The sequence below is a fragment of the Lathyrus oleraceus genome, chromosome 4, assembly GCF_024323335.1.
Source record: "Lathyrus oleraceus cultivar Zhongwan6 chromosome 4, CAAS_Psat_ZW6_1.0, whole genome shotgun sequence".
Classification (NCBI taxonomy): domain Eukaryota; kingdom Viridiplantae; phylum Streptophyta; class Magnoliopsida; order Fabales; family Fabaceae; genus Lathyrus; species Lathyrus oleraceus.
This window is the reverse complement of record NC_066582.1, coordinates 398954429-398976469: the sequence shown is the minus strand read 5'-3', so window position 1 is coordinate 398976469 and position 22041 is coordinate 398954429. Positions and strand designations below refer to the sequence as shown.

Genomic DNA, 22041 nt, shown 5'->3' with positions numbered 1-22041 from the left:
GTCCATGTTTTGTCTTTTGGGCTTTGTTTCTTAATTTTTGGTATAAGATGATTAATCTCCTTAGCCATGCGAGATTTGAAAACTCTTTCATTTGTTAGAATCAAGTGAACCTCATGTTTCATCTTTCGTTCCAATTTCATCGAGGTGATTATTCATCTGTCATTTGTCTTACTACCAGTTTTCACCCCCCTTTCAAGTAAATCATGTGTCAAGTACAAAACATTTTTGTTTTAGGTCATCATTCATATTCATTTTCTCATTCATTAATAATTCAAAGAAATTCCATACATATTTTTTTCGTTCACATTTATATTCTCAATTTCACATTCAAGATTCTACATTTCATATTCAAAATTTTCATACGTATTTCTTCATTACATTGGAATTTTTTTCGTTCATATTCAAGAATTTCCACATACTCATTCATAGTTCGATTAATTCATTCATCCATTCAATCATAACCATTACACATGGTCTGGTTTCATTGGTAGTTGATTAGTGTTTGAGTGGTTACAACCGAAAGGGTTTCAGTGGAGATGGCGTCGGTTGGCGTGGCACCAACTTCGGGTTTTAGAGAAGCCAGTGGTCATGGTGAAATTGGTGTTGATGTATTGCTAGAGGAAATGAATGATATGAAAATTAGGGATGATAGGGAAGTGGAAGCTACCGTTGTTGACAGTGGCAATGGAACGGAGACTGGACATATCATTGTAACTACTATTGGTGGTAGAAATGGTCAGCCAAAGCAGACTATAAGCTATATGGCAGAGTGTGTTATAGGACATGGATCATTTGGAGTTGTCTTCCAGGCTAAGTGCTTGGAAACAGGTGAAACTGTGGCTATCAAAAAGGTTCTTCAAGACAAGAGGTATAAGAACCGGGAATTGCAAACAATGCGCCTTCTTGATCACCCAAATGTTGTCTCGTTAAAGCATTGTTTCTTTTCAACCACTAAAAAGGATGAACTATACCTTAATTTGGTACTTGAGTATGTTCCTAAAACAGTTCATCGTGTCATTAAGCATTACAACAAGTTGAACCAAAGGATGCCAATGATTTATGTGAAGCTCTATACATACCAGATCTTTAGGGAATTGTCTTATATTCATCGTTGTATTGGAGTCTGCCATCGAGATATCAAACCTCAAAATCTATTGGTCAATCCACACACCTACCAGGTTATATTATGTGACTTTGGAAGTGCAAAAGTCTTGGTATGTTACATGTTAAAGGCGAACCAAATATATCGTATATATGTTCAAGATATTACAGAGCACCTGAGCTTATTTTTGGAGCAACTGAATATACTACAGCTATTAATGCCTGGTCTGTTGGTTGTGTTTTGGCTGAACTGCTGCTTGGACAGCCGTTGTTTCCTGGTGAGAGTGGAGTTGATCAGCTTATTGAGATCATCAAGGTTCTAGGAACTCCGACTAGAGAAGAGATTAAATGCATGAATCCTAATTATACAGAATTTAAATTCCCTCAAATCAAAGCAGCATGCCATCTGCGCTAATTGAGACAGAGACGATTCTCTGGCCCATTCCTTCCGTTTCAGCATGATTTCCTACGTCAGATACATAAGTCCATGAATGCCAAAGTGCTTCATCCATGCTACCGCCGGTAACTGTATACCGCGCCAAACCTCCAAAAATATTTCTCAGAAGAAACAAGGGGTACTGGTTGATGGTCATATACCGTGGGCTTGTGAGGCATTTTTGAAGCATCATGCAGAAGAGTTGATCTCATCCCGAGCTCTACATTGGTGTTGGACATTATTCATGATCAAACTTTGGAATCATGGTCTTCTTGATGCCTTCACAATGAACAACAATCAGTTCATAATTTGCAATATACTTCATCTGATGTTAATTTGACCGGACCTAGAGGAACTGCCACTGTATCCAGATATCCACCAAATATTCCTGATAGCAACCATTCAACTTCTCTTCCGGCTTTTGGAGCATCAAGAGTTTCTGCTCACTATAATCCTTATGCATCAACCTTTGAGCAGCCGCTAAGTTCAAAATTTAGTTCAAGCTTTTTACGACAAGGAAATGATATAGTTTATGGTAAAAATTATGGTCCTTCTAGATATAGGGAAGGGGATAGTGCTGGATCAAGACATACAACATCGCCAAAACCAGCAGGAGCTGTTGATTGGATCTTGCCAGGGTCTGGTGAACAATATGATCCACTTTTTGACAGCATTGAGCCATCATCATCTTTGAAGAAATTTGATTTTGAGCAGAAGCAGGAAGTTACAAGCGAATCCAATTTTAGTCTAAGGCCTAAAAGTTCACATTTGTCATTACTCGGAAACTCTACAACTGGAAAGTCATCCATACGAAAGTTTCATCCTTCTGATGAGCAGCATGTAAATTCATCCAAGCCTGGGATTTCACGTTCTGATTTGTCAAAGCAGTTTGGCAATATTAATGAGAAAACCAAGAGACAGTATTTTCTATGCTTGTTGCAGTATTATGGTTAGGGAACATATCATCTACTCTCATTGATAATGAAAACCATGTTCAAGCGGTAGAAAATGAGAGTTTGTCACACGTCCCCGAGTTGATTGGCTGTGATTTAAAAGATCTCGAGTTGACTCTATCAACTTGCAACATGAAAGTTGGTAATGATAAGATCATCCAGAAGTTGACGTTATCACAGGAAATTGGTGAAGAGGATACTATATGCTCCCTTGTCGCTGATGCATGCATCCAAGTGTGTCCAAAAATTCTGTAAACTTTAATGTCGACAATGTTCGTGTTGCAAAACTCTTGGGAGGAGGCCTGCGTAACAGTACAGTTGTTCGGGGAATGGTTCTGAGAAATGAAGTTGTTGGTAGTATAAAGAGAATTGAAAAGGCAAAGGTTGCCGTGTTTGTGGGTGACGTTGATACATCTGCAACTGAAACTAAAGGAACGGTTCTCATACATTCAGCTGAGCAGCTAGAGAATTATTCAAAAACTGAAGAGGCTAAAGTAGAGGAGCTCATCAAGGCAGTAGTTGATTCTGGTGCCAAAGTGGTTGTAAGCGGAGGGGCAGTAGGAGAGATGGCTTTACATTTTTGTGAGCGTTATAAACTTATGGTTCTGAAAATCAGTTCTTAGTTTGAACTGCATCGATTTTGTCGTACAACCGATGATATTCCTGTTAAATCTTAGTCAACCAAATCCAGATGATCTTGGATATGTCGATTCTATTTCAGTCGAGGAAATTGGTGGTGCAAGGGTTACAGTTGTTAAAAATGAAGAAGGTGGCAATTATGTGTCAACTGTTGTCTTGAGAAGAAGTACTGATAGTATACTTGATGATATTAAAAGAGCAGTTGATGATGGAGTGAACACTTACCAAGCCATGTGAGGATAGCACATTTTAACCTGCATCTCTGCCATTCGCAACATCAAATCTTCCAATGTCAAACAATTTAGAAAGGAGGAATCTCTACTTTGCAGTCATTTATTCGGGGAGAGAAAACAAGAAAGGAATATGATGTTTTGCTTCAGAGACATAAAGCTGCTGTTATTATACAGAAATAGAAGAGTTATGTGCAAAGCAGGCTTCTGAGATATCTCAGCTCAATTGCTTATTGGAACAGTACAAGCACGAGACAGGATGCAATTCCATAACAGGACAGGCAAGGGAAGCTTAAATTCAGCACCTTCAGAGCCTTATGGATGGTGTTTTACACACCGACGAATTCATGATCGAAGATCTAGTGTCCCACGCTCATGAACATGAGCTTTTGAAGAAGAACTATAAGCATCATCCAGAAGTTCTGAAGATGAAGATAGAGTTTAAAAGAGTACAAGATAAGCTACAAGAATATCAGAATTTCTATGAATTTGGAGAGATGGAAGTGCTGATGGAAGAGATATGTAATTTAAGAAATCAACTCCATTTTTATTTAGACCATCCATCCGCATCTGCAAGAAAAGAATATCCACTGTTGCAATTGCCTCACTCATCTGAACCTAGTTTGGAAGCAAACCTCGATGCCATTCCTGATTCAACAGAAGCTAGCACTGAGGCAAATGAAAATCCATAATCGACTGAAGACAGTGCCGAAGTAAAAATCGAACAGGAAAGAAGTAAGTGGACTGAGGCCGAAAACAGGTGGATTTCCCTGTCTGAAGAACTCAAAGCTGAAGTTGAAGCAAACAGGTCGTTAGCTGAAAAGAGGAAACGTGAATTAGATGCTGAGAGGAAGTGCTCCAAGGAACTGAAGGATGCAATGCACATAGCTATAGAAGGTCATGCACGAGTTTTAGAACAATATGCAAATTTGGAAGAGAAACATGTCCAGCTGCTCGAAAGGCATAAAAAGATTCATGATGGAATTGATGATATGAAAAAAAGCATCTTTCAGAACAGGAAGGTCAGTGACACCAACTGCAGGAGTATCAGACCTACTGCTGGAAATATAAAGTCTAGCTCGAAAATTGTCTTCGATTTGAACACTCTTCCATACCATTATATTTGTTGGTAAGGTCCACATAGAACTTTAATCTTCAGAATCTTCTTATTTTAACAGTGATAAAGACTAATTCATCCAGAGTAATGGATTATATCAACAGACTGGATAACTTTGATGGTCCCCAAGTTGGGGATATGGCCGTTGAGGCTCAGTTATATGAGGAGGCGTACGCAATTTCCAAGATGTTCAACTTGAATGATCAAGCAGTCAATGTCTTGCTAGATAATATTCATAGCATTGATAGAGCTGTGGAGTTTGCTTTCCGAGTTGAAGAAGATACTGTATTGGAGATTCAGCGCTCCAGCAGGGGGCATTTAACTCGAAATCAGCTATTAGGTAGTGCTTCCAAGTCACATGCAGCTGTTACTGGTAGTTGCATTTCAAGACCTGTTGGCTTACGCAGTTCTCAACTTGAAGCATTCATGTGTGCAGTAGTGAAATTTCAAAAGTGTGTTAGGATTTCGGTTGAGTTGAAAGGTGAGCTGTTTGGTTCTTCTGGAGTTGCTTGTGATATGTATTCGGAGGTGGAATCTTGTTCAGTCAGAATTGTTACTCAGGATGATATTGATGTTGCATGTGGGTCTGAGGATTCGGATTTTCAACCTCTGTTAAAGCCGTATCAACTGGTTGGTGTCAATTTCTTGCTTTTGCTGTATCGAAAGGGTATTGCAGGAGCCATATTGGCAGATGAAGTAGGGAGCTGGCATTTTGAGTTCAGATCATTGTCATGCAAATGATAAAACTGAGGTGTGGAAAATTCAGAGGAATGATTTGAAGCGGACCCTGCGTTCCCTTTTACCAGCTTCAACTAAGTATGGTACTTCACTTGGTGTGGTACATTCTCAAAGTAACGAAAATCTACCTTATGATACTACTCACTTGTCTCCAATTTCTGTGTTACGGAATCAAGCAGACAAATTATCTGCAATACACCATCCTCACTCATCCAAACCGAAATTACATCATCAAAAACCACCAAAAGCCGAACTCCAAATGCAGTGCAATGATAACGGAAGCATCCGAGATTGTGAAACTAAACAGCAGCACATTGAGATACCGGCGAACAACTTCGAAAACAAATCATGCTGGTGGCGAATGCAATAGATGCCAATTACAGTCGAGTCACTGAGACAGCTATGGCTTTCTTCAAAATCTTATTATAATCCAATCATTGAAGCATGTGGAGGAACGGAGCTTGCGTCCAGCTACATTGCAGGAAGCCCCCTACAGCCTCATGCTTTTGGAGCATTCAGCACTACAACAACAGGACTAAATTTTAGAGGCTACTAAAAATTCATGTAAGAATAGTGATGCTGTTGGAGATAACACCAAGGAGTCTTCTGAAGCAACTCTTAAAGACATTGTTCGTAATTCAAATCCAACTTTCACATAACAAAACCGTGTCAAGCTGCCACATTAACACCACATAAAATCAGTTAATTCCAAAACAAATTTGTCATCTAAGTGAGTTACAGTGGTGAATTGTTTCTTACCAACAGTGAAGTCTTGGAAATGGAGAGAATTGATGAAGAGGGACCACAAGTGGAATAAGGACAAAACTCCCCAGACATCCTTTGTACGAACAGACCTCTCCACTACACAACAGACCTCCACTACACAGCAGGAAACACAGCAGAGGAAAGAGATAGGTCATATATAAAAGAGGGAATACTATTCACAAGAACCCTAATTTTTAGAGAGAAGAGCCGATACTGTTCACCAACAAAAAAGAGGTCGACGGCAAGGAGAAAAGAAAACCATAGTTTTTCTTGGTGGTGAAGAACGGACAAGAAGATCAAAGACCGGTTCAGACGAAACCTTACATACATCTGTCGGTCAATCTCGCCGCAATCGGTTATTTTCCTTTTCGGGTTCCTATTTCCATTTCTCTGTTTTAGCTTCCTTGAAGCTTTCATTTGTTTGGTTATCTTGCTATAAAATTTTGATGTTCAAATGGAAAGGAAAATGATTTCTGGTTATCCGTCGCTACTGTTTTCAACTTTGTGTTTTATTTAAAAGGTTTGGTGCGTCCTTTTTTATGTTATGTATTAGCGTTTGAAACCATATGACAAGGATGCCTATCCGGCGGAGTTGGCCAGAGTGTGGGTTTGGTAGGCCTTTGGTTGTGGGTTTGATACCCTGGTGTTGTATTTTTTTGAGTTCCATTCCATTTTCTTTATTTAACACTACGTCTTAATGAAAGCCTTTGGGTTATAATAGGGTCATGAGTTCGATCCTTGTATAATTCATATTCCTAATCTTTTATTTTTATTTTCATTTCCTGACTTTTGTTAATTTTTACAATTGTCATTAATTTATTTTATTGTTTAAATATTGATTTTTAATCTATGGATTCAACAATTCTTATGTTGTTTATCCATGATTATTTTTATCGATACATTGATAGTATTTCGCTGCGTTTTGATTAATCACATTGTAAGACCCCAATTTTATCCCTAAGATCCCTCATGGCATCATAACATTGCATTGCGTAGCATCAAGGATCATTGAGAGTCTTGGCTCCCTTTCCCTTTGGGTAAGGATCTCTTGTGAGTGGTTTGAGATCACCAAGCATGCTTGAATTGTATATCATTGCTTTTCTTGTTTTATTTACTAACCAAAAGCACAAAAATATGTCACTAACATCTTTTGTTTGTAGCTTAAGCAATCACCAGGTCAAGAGCTTCAAGAAGATCCTTTGTGCAAGAGATGAGGTATTTTCTTGGGATGAGGATCACATGATTATTATAAGGAGCTTACATGAGCTAGGGTTTCATTTTGAAGCAATTTCACCAAGTGGTAGAGGCTCAAGTTAATCAAGACATTTCAAGGTCATCTAAGGACCAAAAGTCAACTGTGCAGTCAACTGAGGGCTATGAGGTGGGGAAATGAGTTGAGACACCTCAATCATGTTCAAATGGGGTCTATTCATCATTCTAAACATCCATCTTGAAGATTCAAAGGTCATGGCAAAAGTTACTAAAAATGGAAAATGACCTATAATTCAAAGTTTCCAAATTTGGCAAGTTTTGGTCCACTTTCAACTTGACTTGTCAATGTCAAAGAAGTTTCAAATGGATTTTTGATGAACATGAAAGTTGTAGATTTTTGTCTCCCCTTTCCAAAAAGTTCTAATTCATGTCCATATGATGAATGGTTGAGAAGTTATGGTCATTTGATCATAAAATGTGCATGGAAATTCAAAATGGCATAACTTTTGATGTAATGCTTCAAATTGGTTCATTCTTTTTGCAAAGTGTTTCTCATGTTCAAGGCATCTCAAGGTAACATCACTTGGCTCAATTGTGCAAAGGAATCATGGTCAAATGTTCATTATTTCAAAGATGTTCATTTTGAAGTAAATCTTCACCATTCATTTTTGGCTTGAGATGTAAGCAAAATAATCCTCAAATCCTGACCCTTGGTTGTTCTTGAGTGAATTAAAGCCCTAGCATGGGAGATAACACGTGCATTATGGCCATGGGAGCTTAATTTTCATTTTTTGCAATTGACTTCATAACTCACTAATCATGATTAGTACAAGGCTAATGTGGTTATCAGTGTCATTAACAAGGAATATAAATAGGAAAACCCTAATCATAACTGCAATAACAACCATTTCAGATCTAGAATTCAAGAGTCTCTCCAAAATTTTCTCTCAATCGAATTTGATTTTTCTCCACACAAGCCTCAAATATTATTACATATTCTTGATCCTCATGCTTCACTGATCAAGAATTATTCATTGTTTGGTGCCATACATCAAGAAATCGTGCAGTTCAAGTGCTTCATCATGTGGATCGGATTTGGAAATTGAGGAGCATCCAAGAGGTTTCAGCCATTGATTCTTGCTTAAAGCTTCAAAGGAAGTGCAGTGGAGTTGATCTGGAGCAGATGAGCTCATGAGAGCGCGATTTTAGAGGTCTCCACTTCAAGGTGACTCAATTTTCGATCTTTCCTTTTGCTATTTTAAGGTCATAGACTCGTAGATCGTGCTGTGTAGATCATGAACATATGTCTAGAATTGAGAATGAGTAAGTATTAAGGATGTAGTGTTGGATGGAAGTTTGGATCTAGGAACTTTCTCTCGTCGATTTGCAAAATCCAGGAAGATTTAGGAGAAACCAATAACATATTTGGAACCAGCGTGGAAAGACGAGTAGAATGGTATAGGCCTTGTGAAATTCTGGAAATTTGTGTGGTGGTGCTGCCGTGGGAGCCACCGTGCGTCTCGTCGGGGAAGACGACCGGAGCTGTAGCTCCGGCGTCTGCGTGTGCTTAGGGTTTAGCTGAGTTGGATCCATGTGGCTGCGTGCGTGGAAGCTTGATTGGAGGAGCGCGTTATGACTGGAGCCACGCGTGCCTTGACTGGTGATTGGGATGCTGACTGGATAAATGAAATGCAGTGTTTCATCTGTTTGAATGTGAGCCATTGATCTAAGGAGCGCGCCATATCAGATGGTTGTGGTTTTTTCTGGATTTTATTCAAATATCTTCATTTCCCTCCATTTTCCATGTTATTTCAATTATTTTGTTCACTTTGTAAACTTCATAACAAATGCAAAAATGATCCAAATGAGTCCTAATTTTTTTTCATAGTTTTGTACTGGTGTCTACTTTTTTATGGTTCTAAATTCATGAATTTTTGATGTCTGGATTTTTAGATGGGAATTTTTGAATTGATGTTGTGCCAAATTGACCTAGTGCATTCAATGCATTGTGAAATCCTCATTTTTGAGCCATTCGATCCACTCTTTTGCATACATGACATGAATTATTGGTCACTGGTTTGGATTTTTTCTCACATGTTATCATCATTTTTGACACATAGAGAAAAGTGTGACAATTTGTGTCACATTTTTGACATTGAATTGGTGCATTTTTGTTCACATAGCATTTGCATCATTCTGGACTTGATTTTTTGCATGTGGAACATTCATGGCATGAGGAACTTATACAAAAAATCTCAAAGTCATTGCATGCATTTCTGATTTGGTATGAATTTTCTAAGTTGGAAGCTCATTTTGTGCATATTTTTGAGGCTTTTTGAAGCATTTGAATGATATTTGGAGTATGGTGGATCTTTGGCCATAATGATTGGTGTTTAGGGGTTCATATGGTTCTATTTGGGGCTTGTGATTTAATTCATCTCATGCCATTGATTGTTTATGCTTTGTTGTGTTGATTGGATGTACATAAGCTAACTTTGTTGTTTTGTTTCAGGATTGGATACATAGCATTGGTACTTGGGTTTGTTCTCACTTTGTGAGATACAAATACATTGAGTACTGACCTATTGTTGTTTTGTAGGGTTTTAATCGATGTGGTGAGCTCATGTGCTCATTTGAGTGCTAAGGCACTTATGCACTTAATTGTGTAACTGTTAGAGGGTTTCACTGTTTGTTTTCTGGTTTTATGGCTGAAGTACTAATTGTTTAGTCTTTGTACAGGTACCTTAGTTGCTTGATTGCTTTAGCTCTTGCTTAAGCTTTGGATTGTGGTTGTCACACCACTCAGGTAGTTCGCTTCTTACTTCATGTAGTTTAAAGTCCTGTCACCTTTTTGGCAGGCATTTTGCTGGCAAGTCCTCCTTCAGAGGCTCTGTTTGTGTTTGTTTAAAATTGTGCCCAAAGACCTCCAAGAAGAGGCATGTGTTATTTGATAAGACCTCCAAGAGAAGAGGCAATTGACGGATAAAATGGATTAGTAGCCAATCCCCCGTTATTCAGTGTGTCGTTCTTTATGCTCCCACTACGTGCTGGTGCTTCTGAACATGTGCCCTAGATCTTTGTCCAGAGTCTGTCGAGTGGAAAAGGATCCCACTTTCTGGATCCCCACGCTTCCTTTGTCATGAGCTCACCATGGCCAGGGTTAAGAGCATGAGGTCTCATCCTCATTACCGATTTAATCAGCTTCACCCTAACGTTCAATGTTAGTGGTTAAGAGCTACAAATTACCCTTTACAGTTTGGCTTGTTTGTCGAGGTTGACATGACCCCTCTTGACTAAAGCCCACCCATTGTTTGAGCCTCTTGTATGGATATAGTGTGTGATGTTTGTTTACTTGTGAGTTAAGTTCTTGTTAGAGACCTCACCTTAGGGATGTTGATTGCATGACAACTATTAGGCTCGAGTCTTAATCTCCCTATTAGTTTGTTGTTTCCCTGGTCTCTGGTTAGGAGAGTGTTTTACCCCATGGAACTTTTGATGTGTGTGCTCTTGAACTAGGAGTTTCCATTTGAGCTTAATTGGAGGATCATTACCATGTTCATCCAAGTGGAAGATACAAGATACATTGAGGATCTCTTATGAGACTTGTTTGATTGCTTATACTTTGTGCTTGCTTATTCCAAAGGATGGGAGCTACTTGGATCATCAATATGATCTCAAGAGAGGAACTCCTAGTGTGGTTTCATTTCTTATCCCTCATCTTTTTGTTTTCCTTAGGACTTAGCCCTTCTTCTTCATCTCTCCACTCTAACCCAAGCCAAAACCCTTTTTGTGCAAACATTTAATACTTGTTTTCAACATTAGAAACCTAAGCCTTATGCTTTTGATTTTCAAACTTTCTTTTCATAACACTCATTTTGAATTGAATCTTTAAGTCAACTTTGACTACTTTTGTATATACTTCTAATTGGTAAATATAACCCATTCAAATTTCCCTTTTGTGGTTCCAATGGCCACTTTCTTAATCAAAATTCTCCATAACCTTTAGCTATTAGGTTTGAGTTATCCTTGTGGTAGATGTAATACTCACCTATATCCTTAGTGATGGAGAATGAGTCTTCCATGCTTATTATAGGGTTAACCCCTCACTAGCATGTTGAAGCTATCCTCACATGGTGGATTTGTGGTTTGGTTGAGTTTTCTCCCTTTGATAACAAAAGACCTTAAGGCTCTTGGACCAATCAATTCACCAATTTGTTTTGAGATTTTTACCCCGAACTACGAGGTTTTGATCCTAATCTTTTTATAAGATGGTACGTAGGCAATGTGTTTATCCATCAAAACACAAAATGTAAATAACTTGTACATTCTCTTCTCATCTCTTCAATCATGTTTGCACAAATAAAATTTTCACAAGACAAACTACCTTACAACAAGTGTGAAAAGGGCTCCCTAGGAGTACCTAGGATGTTTTGGGTGCCTAACACCTTCCCATTGCATAACCAACCCCCTTACCCAGATCTCTGTTTCTTTTATTAGTTTTGTTGAAACTATTAGGTTTTTGTTCGCTTTCTAACCATTCCTTTGGATAAATAGAATTGCGGTAGCGACTCGACTTGTATGGTTTACCTTGGATTTAGTCAATATCTCCAATGGTAACGAATACCCCGCTACAGAAAAGTGGCAACTCTGCTGGGGACACCATTTGCCTAGTGGGTTTTGCCAACTTTTCATGCTTGTTGTATTGTATTGTTTTGTGACATATTTTTGTGCAATTTGGGATTACTGTATTGTATGTAATGATTGATTTGCTTAATATTAATTCCTTGTATGCTTGGTGATCTTTGTGAGATGAGTTCTATACCCAGACTCGAGTGCACTTAGGATAGGAGAATGGCGTAGTCTTGTTGACTTGTGTGGAGTTATTCCTTAGCAAGTTGACTTGCAAGTCCATTCACTTGGTGGAGGTCATGTTGGGATCAATAATGTCACACAAGAAAGTTGTGGTTAGACATTACTCTTTCCAGTATAGACCTTAGAAGCCAAGGACCTTAGTTTACCAAGCCCATCTTCGCCTATTTTTAGGATGTAGTGCGAAAGTCGTTCAAGTGTAAGATTTGATACGATTGTTACACGATACTACACTCATAAGAGTCTCTCTTGAGAATGTTTTTGGAATACGAGTAGTCGTTTCTCCGATAATATCCGAAAGATGGGATAATGACTATGGGAACCTCTTGTAGAACATGTTTGGCAGGTTTAAACCCTAGTACGTTCCCTTTGGGGTGGTTCTTAACCTAAACTCCATGCTCGCGACTTACAACAAACCCTTGATTCATGGTTGATCCGTTCATGTATCCTTAATATCAATGGAACTTGGGTGTTGATAAGGTGTAAACCATAATCCACCAAAATGGATGATTGATATTAAGGATGATATGATCCATCCCATGACCTTTGTTTGGTGTGCTTTGCTTGATCCTTGAGTGTGATTGTTGCATTCATGCATTCATGCACTCATTTGCATCCATATCATCAATAATAAAAGAAAGTTTTCAAGGAACTTAAGGGGTTTATTTGCAAAATTTTCAGACATGGAAAGACAAAGAAGGAATACGAAGAAGTACAGTTTCAGACAACCAGATTTGAAAGAGTTAAGGAATCTGATATCCTATGTACTAGATCCCTTGGGTTTCAAGGCTCGTTTTGGGAAGCTTCTTCCTCTTCTGACTACTCAGGTGGACGAGGGTCTGATGAGTGTATTGGTGCAGTTTTGTTATCCTTTGTACTGTTGCTTTATGTTCCCGGACTTTCAGCTTTTGCCTACCCTTGAGGAGTATGCCTATCTTGTGGGTATACCGATTCTAGACCAGTTGCCGTTCAGTGGCTCGGAGAGTATTCCTACTTCACAAGAGATAGCAGACATGTTGCACATAGATGAATCTCTGATTGGTGCTCATATGACTACCAAAGGTGGAATTCAAGGTCTCCCTTCTGAGTTCCTCATTGCTCAAGCTACTGTTTATGGGAAGGCCATGAGTGAGGATGCCTTTGAAGCCATATTTGTACTTCTCATCTATGGGTTGGTATTGTTCCCCAACATCGACAAGTTTGTGGATGTGAACGCTATTAGGATCTTCTCCGCTCTTAATCCCGTTCCGACTCTGTTGGGTGATACCTATTTCTATTTGCATATGAGGAATGCAAAGGGTGGTGGTGCCATTGTGTGCTGTTTTCCTCTGTTGTATAAGCTGTTTGCCTCTGTTTGCCTCTTCTTGGTACATGTGGTGGGATTAACTACAACCCTGTTTTGGCGCGTCGTCAACTTGAGTTCCCCCTAAAGGATAAACCTAATAACATTCTGTTAGAGGGTGTGTTCTTTCAGGAGGGTAAATATCCCCAAGGCTTGAAAGCTAGGATAGTCCGCGCTTGGCGCAAGATTCATAAGAAAGGAAGGAAGGAGTTGGTCCTAAGAATTGCATCGCTTTGGAGCCTTACACTGCTTGAGTAAGGAAGAGAGCGTCTGAGTATCTCATGCCTTACGAGTATCCGAGACCTACACCTATGATTATGGCTGGGCCTTCAACCCTCCCTAACCAAGGAGTAGAGGAGTTGAGAGACGAAGACCTATCACGCGCCTGGATCCTTGAAAGGGAAGAGATGCTTTAGCAGATTAAGGAGAAAAATGCTTTGATAGAGTTCCTCGAGCATCAGGTTATCGATGATCCTAATGATGCATGGACTTCTCTACTTCCCCAGTCTTCCAAGTTTTGGAAGAGGAAGTATGACCAACTCGCCAAGGAAAAGGCAGATATGGAGGCAGCTTACGAGAAGGAGGTGAAGAGACTTCGCGCATCCTATCTTCCTGTGTCCCGAGCTTTAGATGATTGTTCCTAGGGATCCATAGGATGATTATTTTCCTTTTCTCTTGTATATGATTGATAAATGTTGTATTTCTTTTCCCTGATATTATTTTATGAGATATTTCCATATGCGATAAACAGTTAATATTTCCAAAATTTGCAAATAAAACCCTAGAGTTCCCTTGAAATAAAAACAAATCATATGCACAAGCATTGCATGCATCATATGCATACGCAGGTTTTGTTCCCGGCTTCTGGTCCTGTGGTCTAACTCTGTGCTCTTCATTTATTTTGAAGACAAGCTGACTCACCGGTACTACACTAGAGCCAACTCTTCAAGACGGATGGATCATCTAGAGCAAGAGAACCGTGAACTCAAAGAAGAAGTGGCCAGACTGAGTGCTTTGATGGAATCATTCTGGCTGCCCAGAGCCAGTCTTCTCCAACACCTTCAACTCCTCCCCAAAGGACAGTCATCTATGAGATTGTTTCCTCAACTGTGCCTGCAGCCAGTGCACATTTTGCTCCAGCCTCTATGCCAAATGGATTCCCGTGGGGGATGCCTCCCATTTTCATGCCTGAGGGCCCTGCTCCAACTTTTGCTTCTATGCCGGCATCTTGCCTGGTCCTTGCTGTTCCTCCACCTGTCGTGCATGCCACGCCTAGGGTAGACGACACCATCTATCATTCTGAGCCATCTGAGGGCCCAGATGCTTATGAGAAGATGGACGCTATGAACAACCAATTTCTTGAGCTTCGCAAGGAATTGAAGACTCTTAGAGAAAAGGCTCTCCTGGTTAGCCACTTCTCTTCCTTCTCGTACATAGATGCTGAGGATGAAGTTGGAACTCCTTTCCAAGCTTTATCTATAGCTGAGCCTATTGAGAAGAGAATTCCTTCATTTACTTCCTATAGAGATGCGAAATGGGCCATTGAGTGTGGTGCAATTGCTGGTCTAGGAAAAATGATTGAGCTGGAAGACAACAAGTCTCGGGCTGGCATAGGCTTTTCTATTGGGGTTTTCAATGAGAAAGGATTATTCAAGAGTGGAGGTTTCATCCACGCAGGTCAGGAGGAAGAAGCTGCTGCTGTTTTGGAAGAAGATATAGAGGATTCTAACAATTTCATCATCCATGGAGGGGTCTGCAACAATTGGGTCGCTGTGGATGTTCCTACAGTTATCCACAAGTCAACGTAATGATCACTTTGTTTAAAAAACCCTTCTCCCATGCCAAAAGGAGAAGTGATGACATTGTTGGTGTAACACCCCAATTAAAATAAGATAATTATTTAATTTAAATTAATATTTTTTTTATTAATTTAATTGAATAATTGGAATTTGGGATTATTATTACTATTATTTTGGAATAATAATTATTGGGATAATTATTTATTGGAAAATATATATAAGTTGGAATTAAGGAAAAAGTCCCATTTTTGGAGTAAAAAGGTTTTTACGTGAAAAACAGAGAAGCGATCGTGAAAGAGGAAAAGGGCAAAGGCAGAGCAAGAGGAAGAAGGTTGGAGAAGAGAAGAGCTTGAAGCTTGAGATTTGCCGGATTAACTCAGGTAAGGGGGGGTTTATCATCGGTTAAAGGGTATTATATGATAATATGTACTGGGTAGTGATAACCATTGTTTTATCTCTGATTAGATTGATGTATGATGAATTTGTGGAATAGTGGATGAATGAAATTGGATGATAATTGAAAGGAATTCGTAGAAATTTAACATCTATGCACATAACAGCTAGTGGATGAATGAAATTGGATGATAATTGAAAGGAATTCGTAGAAATTTAACATCTATGCACATAACAGCCAAATGACGTTCGCCATTATGCCTTCGGCGTTCGCCATTTGGGTTTTTTTTCCAGAATAAGAGCGTTTAACGCTAATGGCGTTCGCCATTAGCCTAATGACGTTCGCCATATCAGTTTGACAGACAGTTTTTCCAGAATGAGAGCGTTTAACGCTAATGGCGTTCGCCATTAGCCTAATGGCGTTCGCCATATCAGTTTGAAGGACAAATTTCGCGTTTTAAACTCCCAGATGTGATATCGTTGTAATGTTGTTGTTGTTTTGTTGGGTCTTGAGTAGTACAGGTATTAGTAGAGTGTGCTAATACTGTGTTTGATTATGTGGCATGATATGATATGCTGTTGTGATAAAATGTGTTAATGATGTGTGATGCTATGAATGATGCTGTGAATGTATCAGTTATGTATGCATTGTGAATAGACTGCTTTGTGGCTTAGAGTGTGAGCATGTGTCTATTCTTGAATTATTGTTGATGTTGCATTTGCTAGGTGTTTAGCTTGCACATTGTGGCCCATTTGGGGTGGTAGCTAATTCCCATGGTGAGGAATTAGTGAGTTAGTCATTATTGGACTGTTGTTGATTGTTTGCATGCTAGGTGATTAGCGTGCATTTCATGGCCCATTTGGGGTGGTAGCTAATTCCCATGGTGAGGAATTAGTGAGTGAGTCACTAAGTCTCAAATGAGTGGGACTAGTGGGCTTGGTAGTCGTGCCTGGATTTGGACGGTGAGGTTGAACTATATGTTCACAAATAGTCGGTACCGCATGCATAGAGTCTCATTGCATAATGAATGTATGGCATATAATATGAATGGATGTATTCCAGTATTATATGTGTGTTGTGTGTTGTGTTGTTGATGTTGAGTATGGTTGAGGTTATACATACGTTATATGTTACTGTTGAATATGATGTTTGAATGGATACTGCCGTTGCTGAGCGTGTAGTCGGGTTAGGGTGAATTAATGTGTTAATTACTTAACATTACATGCTGTTGTATAATACTTATTATATTGATTGAGGAACTCACCCTTACAACTATTTTTCAGGTAACGAGCAGTGAGTTGAATAGAAGCTAGTGCTATGGAGTCTAGTGTAGTCTCCTTAGTGGGTCATGCTCTGGTAGATGTAACATCGGGATGGGATGTTTGACTATGTTTTGTTTTAGTTGTTGATCCACTTTACATGTAATGTGGTACATGTTTTGAATGTCGATATTTTGTATCCGCTGCGAATTATGCAAATAAATCTTATTTTGATTAAATAAATGAGCATGACAGGATAGAATTGATGAATGCAGTGAAATGATTGTGTGACACCCTTCGGGGCATAATTACTCTGATTAATATGTTGTTATTTTAATTGAAATATTTTGGGGTATTTAGAAGGGTGTTACATTAGTGGTATCAGAGCATAGTCGGTCGTGTCGAGTCGTAATTATTCTGTTTCCCCTGTACGGTATAGGTGTTGAGTAACCTATCAGTACTTATTGTTTTAGTTTGTTTGGTAGAGACTTTGGGATAGACCTTGTGTGTCTTCCACTAGTGCAAATTGATGTTATCCTGGATATGAACTGGTTGGTGTCTAACCGAGTTTATATCAACTGTTTTGATAAGACTGTGATCTTTCCTGAGATTGAGGAAGGAAAGAGTTTGTTTCTATCAGCTAGGCAGGTGAACGAGGAAGTAGCAGATGGGTCAGAGTTGTTTATGCTGTTAGCGACTTTGGAGGCTAAAGATAAACTGGTGATTGGCGATCTAGCGGTGGTGTGTGATTTTCCTGATGTGTTTCCGGAAGAAGTGAATGAATTACCGCCAGAGCGTGAAGTTGAGTTCTCGATTGATTTGGTACCTGGTACTAGGCCGATATCGATGGCTCCGTACCGTATGTCTGCTGTTGAGTTAACGGAGTTGAAGAGTCAGTTGGAAGATCTGTTGGATAAGAAATTTATTCGTCCGAGTGTGTCACTGTGGGGTGCACCAGTGTTATTGGTTAAGAAGAAAGAAGGTACTATGAGGTTGTGTGTGGACTACAGACAACTGAATAAAGTGACGATCAAGAATCGGTATCCTTTGCCGAGAATTGATGATTTGATGGATCAGTTGGTTGGTGCAAGTGTGTTCAGCAAGATAGATTTGAGATCTGGGTATCATCAGATACGTGTGAAGACTGAGGATATTCAGAAGACTGCTTTCAGAACAAGGTATGGACATTATGAGTATTCTGTAATGCCTTTTGGTGTGACTAATGCGCCTGGAGTATTTATGGAGTATATGAATAGGATTTTCCATCCGTGCCTAGATAAGTTTGTTGTGGTGTTTATTGATGACATTTTGGTATATTCGAAATCTGAAGAAGAGCATGCTGAGCATTTGAGAGTGGTTTTAGGAGTTCTGCGAGAAAAGAAGTTAATTGCTAAACTGTCAAAGTGTGAATTTTGGTTAGAAGAGGTTAGTTTTCTTGGTCATGTGATTTCAAGAGGCGGTGTTGCTGTTGATCCTTCTAAGATAGAAGCGGTATCTAAGTGGGAAGCTCCGAAGTCAGTTTTTGAGATAAGGAGTTTTCTTGGTTTGGCTGGTTATTATAGGAAGTTCATTGAGGGATTTTCTAAGTTGGCGTTACCGTTGACGATGTTGACTAGAAAGGGGCAAGCGTTTGTTTGGGACTCAAAATGTGAAGAAGGTTTCCAAGAGTTAAAGAGAAGGTTGACTACTGCTCCTATTCTGATATTACCGAGTTCGTCGGAACCATTTGAGGTTTACTGTGATGCTTCATTGTTGGGTTTGGGTGGTGTGTTGATGCAGAATAAGCAGGTTATAGCTTATGCTTCGAGACAGCTGAGGGTTCATGAAAGGAACTATCCGACACATGATTTAGAGTTGGCAGCTGTGGTATTTGTTCTGAAGTTATGGAGGCATTATTTGTATGGATCAAGATTTGAGGTTTTCAGTGACCATAAAAGTTTAAAGTATTTGTTTAATCAGAAAGAGCTGAATATGAGACAGAGGAGATGGTTAGAATTTCTGAAGGATTATGATTTTGGTTTGAATTACCATCCGGGTAAAGCAAACGTAGTGGCTGATGCACTGAGTCGGAAATCATTGCACATGTCTATGTTAATGGTTAAGGAATTGGATTTAATTGAGCAGTTCAGAGACTTGAGTTTGGTGTGTGAGAGTACCCACAATAGTGTTAAATTGGGAATGTTGAAGTTGACAAGTGGTATTCTGGATGAGATTAGAGAGGGTCAGAAATCCGATATGCTTTTGGTGGATAAGTTGACTCTAGTGAATCAAGGTCAAGGTGGTGAATTCAGGGTTGACGAGAATGGTGTTTTGAGATTTGGTAATCGGGTGTGCGTTCCGGATGTCACAGAACTTAAGAAGAGTATTCTTGAGGAAGGACATCGTAGTGGTTTGAGTATTCATCCTGGAGCTACGAAGATGTATCATGATTTGAAAAAGTTATTTTGGTGGCCGGGAATGAAAGGAGAAATTGCGAGTTTTGTTTATTCTTGTTTGACTTGTCAGAAGTCAAAGATTGAGCATCAGAAGCCGTCTGGGCTAATGCAACCGTTGGCTATTCCAGAGTGGAAGTGGGATAGTATCGGTATGGATTTTGTTTCTGGTTTGCCGAGGACAAATAAGAATTTTGAAGCTATTTGGGTGATTGTTGATAGATTGACGAAATCGGCTCATTTCATTCCGATTAGAATGGATTATCCGTTAGAGAGATTAGCCGAGTTGTATATTGAGAAGATGGTAAGTTTGCATGGTATTCCGTCGAGTATTGTTTCGGACAGAGATCCTAGATTTACATCGAAATTCTGGGAAGGTTTGCAGAGGGCTTTGGGAACTAAGCTGAGATTGAGTTCTGCATATCATCCGCAGACTGATGGTCAGACTGAGAGGACGATTCAGTCGCTAGAGGATCTTTTGAGAGCTTGTGTTTTGGAAAAGGGAGGTGCTTGGGATTGTTATTTACCGTTGATTGAGTTTACCTACAACAATAGTTTTCATTCGAGTATTGGTATGGCACCGTTTGAAGCTTTGTATGGTAGGAGATGTCGGACACCTTTATGTTGGTATGAGTCCGGTGAGAGTGCTGTGGTTGGACCGGAGATTGTTCAACAAACTACAGACAAGATTAAGATGATTCAGGAGAAGATGAGAATTGCTCAGAGTCGACAGAAGAGTTATCATGATAAGAGGAGGAAGGCACTTGAGTTCCAAGAGGGAGATCATGTGTTTCTTCGTGTTACTCCGATAACTGGTGTTGGTCGAGCTTTGAAGTCAAAGAAGTTGACACCTCGATTTATTGGTCCCTATCAGATTTTAGAAAGGATAGGAGAGGTAGCCTATCGTATCGCTTTACCGCCGTCGCTTGCGAATTTGCATGATGTTTTTCATGTGTCTCAGTTGAGGAGATACATTCATGATCCGTCGCATGTAGTCCAAATAGATGATGTACAGGTGAGAGATGACCTGACTGTTGAAACATCACCTATGAGGATCGAGGATCGAGAGTTGAAGCAGTTGCGGGGTAAAGAGATTGCCTTGGTGAAGGTAGCTTGGGGAGGACCAGCAGGTGGCAATGTGACCTGGGAACTTGAGAGTCAGATGAAGGAGTCTTATCCGGAGTTATTTGCTTGAGGTATGTTTTCGAGGACGAAAACTCTTTTAGTGGGGGAGAGTTGTAACACCCCAATTAAAATAAGATAATTATTTAATTTAAATTAATATTTTTTTTATTAATTTAATTGAATAATTGGAATTTGGGATTATTATTACTATTATTTTGGAATAATAATTATTGGGATAATTATTTATTGGAAAATATATATAAGTTGGAATTAAGGAAAAAGTCCCATTTTTGGAGTAAAAAGGTTTTTACGTGAAAAACAGAGAAGCGATCGTGAAAGAGGAAAAGGGCAAAGGCAGAGCAAGAGGAAGAAGGTTGGAGAAGAGAAGAGCTTGAAGCTTGAGATTTGCCGGATTAACTCAGGTAAGGGGGGGTTTATCATCGGTTAAAGGGTATTATATGATAATATGTACTGGGTAGTGATAACCATTGTTTTATCTCTGATTAGATTGATGTATGATGAATTTGTGGAATAGTGGATGAATGAAATTGGATGATAATTGAAAGGAATTCGTAGAAATTTAACATCTATGCACATAACAGCCAGTGGATGAATGAAATTGGATGATAATTGAAAGGAATTCGTAGAAATTTAACATCTATGCACATAACAGCCAAATGACGTTCGCCATTATGCCTTCGGCGTTCGCCATTTGGGTTTTTTTTCCAGAATAAGAGCGTTTAACGCTAATGGCGTTCGCCATTAGCCTAATGGCGTTCGCCATATCAGTTTGACAGACATTTTTTCCAGAATGAGAGCGTTTAACGCTAATGGCGTTCGCCATTAGCCTAATGGCGTTCGCCATATCAGTTTGAAGGACAGATTTCGCGTTTTAAACTCCCAGATGTGATATCGTTGTAATGTTGTTGTTGTTTTGTTGGGTCTTGAGTAGTACAGGTATTAGTAGAGTGTGCTAATACTGTGTTTGATTATGTGGCATGATATGATATGCTGTTGTGATAAAATGTGTTAATGATGTGTGATGCTATGAATGATGCTGTGAATGTATCAGTTATGTATGCATTGTGAATAGACTGCTTTGTGGCTTAGAGTGTGAGCATGTGTCTATTCTTGAATTATTGTTGATGTTGCATTTGCTAGGTGTTTAGCTTGCACATTGTGGCCCATTTGGGGTGGTAGCTAATTCCCATGGTGAGGAATTAGTGAGTTAGTCATTATTGGACTGTTGTTGATTGTTTGCATGCTAGGTGATTAGCGTGCATTTCATGGCCCATTTGGGGTGGTAGCTAATTCCCATGGTGAGGAATTAGTGAGTGAGTCACTAAGTCTCAAATGAGTGGGACTAGTGGGCTTGGTAGTCGTGCCTGGATTTGGACGGTGAGGTTGAACTATATGTTCACAAATAGTCGGTACCGCATGCATAGAGTCTCATTGCATAATGAATGTATGGCATATAATATGAATGGATGTATTCCAGTATTATATGTGTGTTGTGTGTTGTGTTGTTGATGTTGAGTATGGTTGAGGTTATACATACGTTATATGTTACTGTTGAATATGATGTTTGAATGGATACTGCCGTTGCTGAGCGTGTAGTCAGGTTAGGGTG

The 22041-nt window shown here is 39.4% G+C and overlaps 2 pseudogenes; both read left to right on the top strand.

Annotated features, from left to right (window-relative positions):
• The first annotated feature begins 439 nt into the window (after positions 1–439).
• Positions 440–1641, top strand: LOC127075663 (glycogen synthase kinase-3 homolog MsK-1-like; annotated as a pseudogene).
• Positions 1642–2622: 981 nt separating this feature from the next.
• On the top strand, positions 2623–3366 carry LOC127137719 (T-complex protein 1 subunit theta-like; annotated as a pseudogene).
• Positions 3367–22041: the final 18675 nt, after the last annotated feature.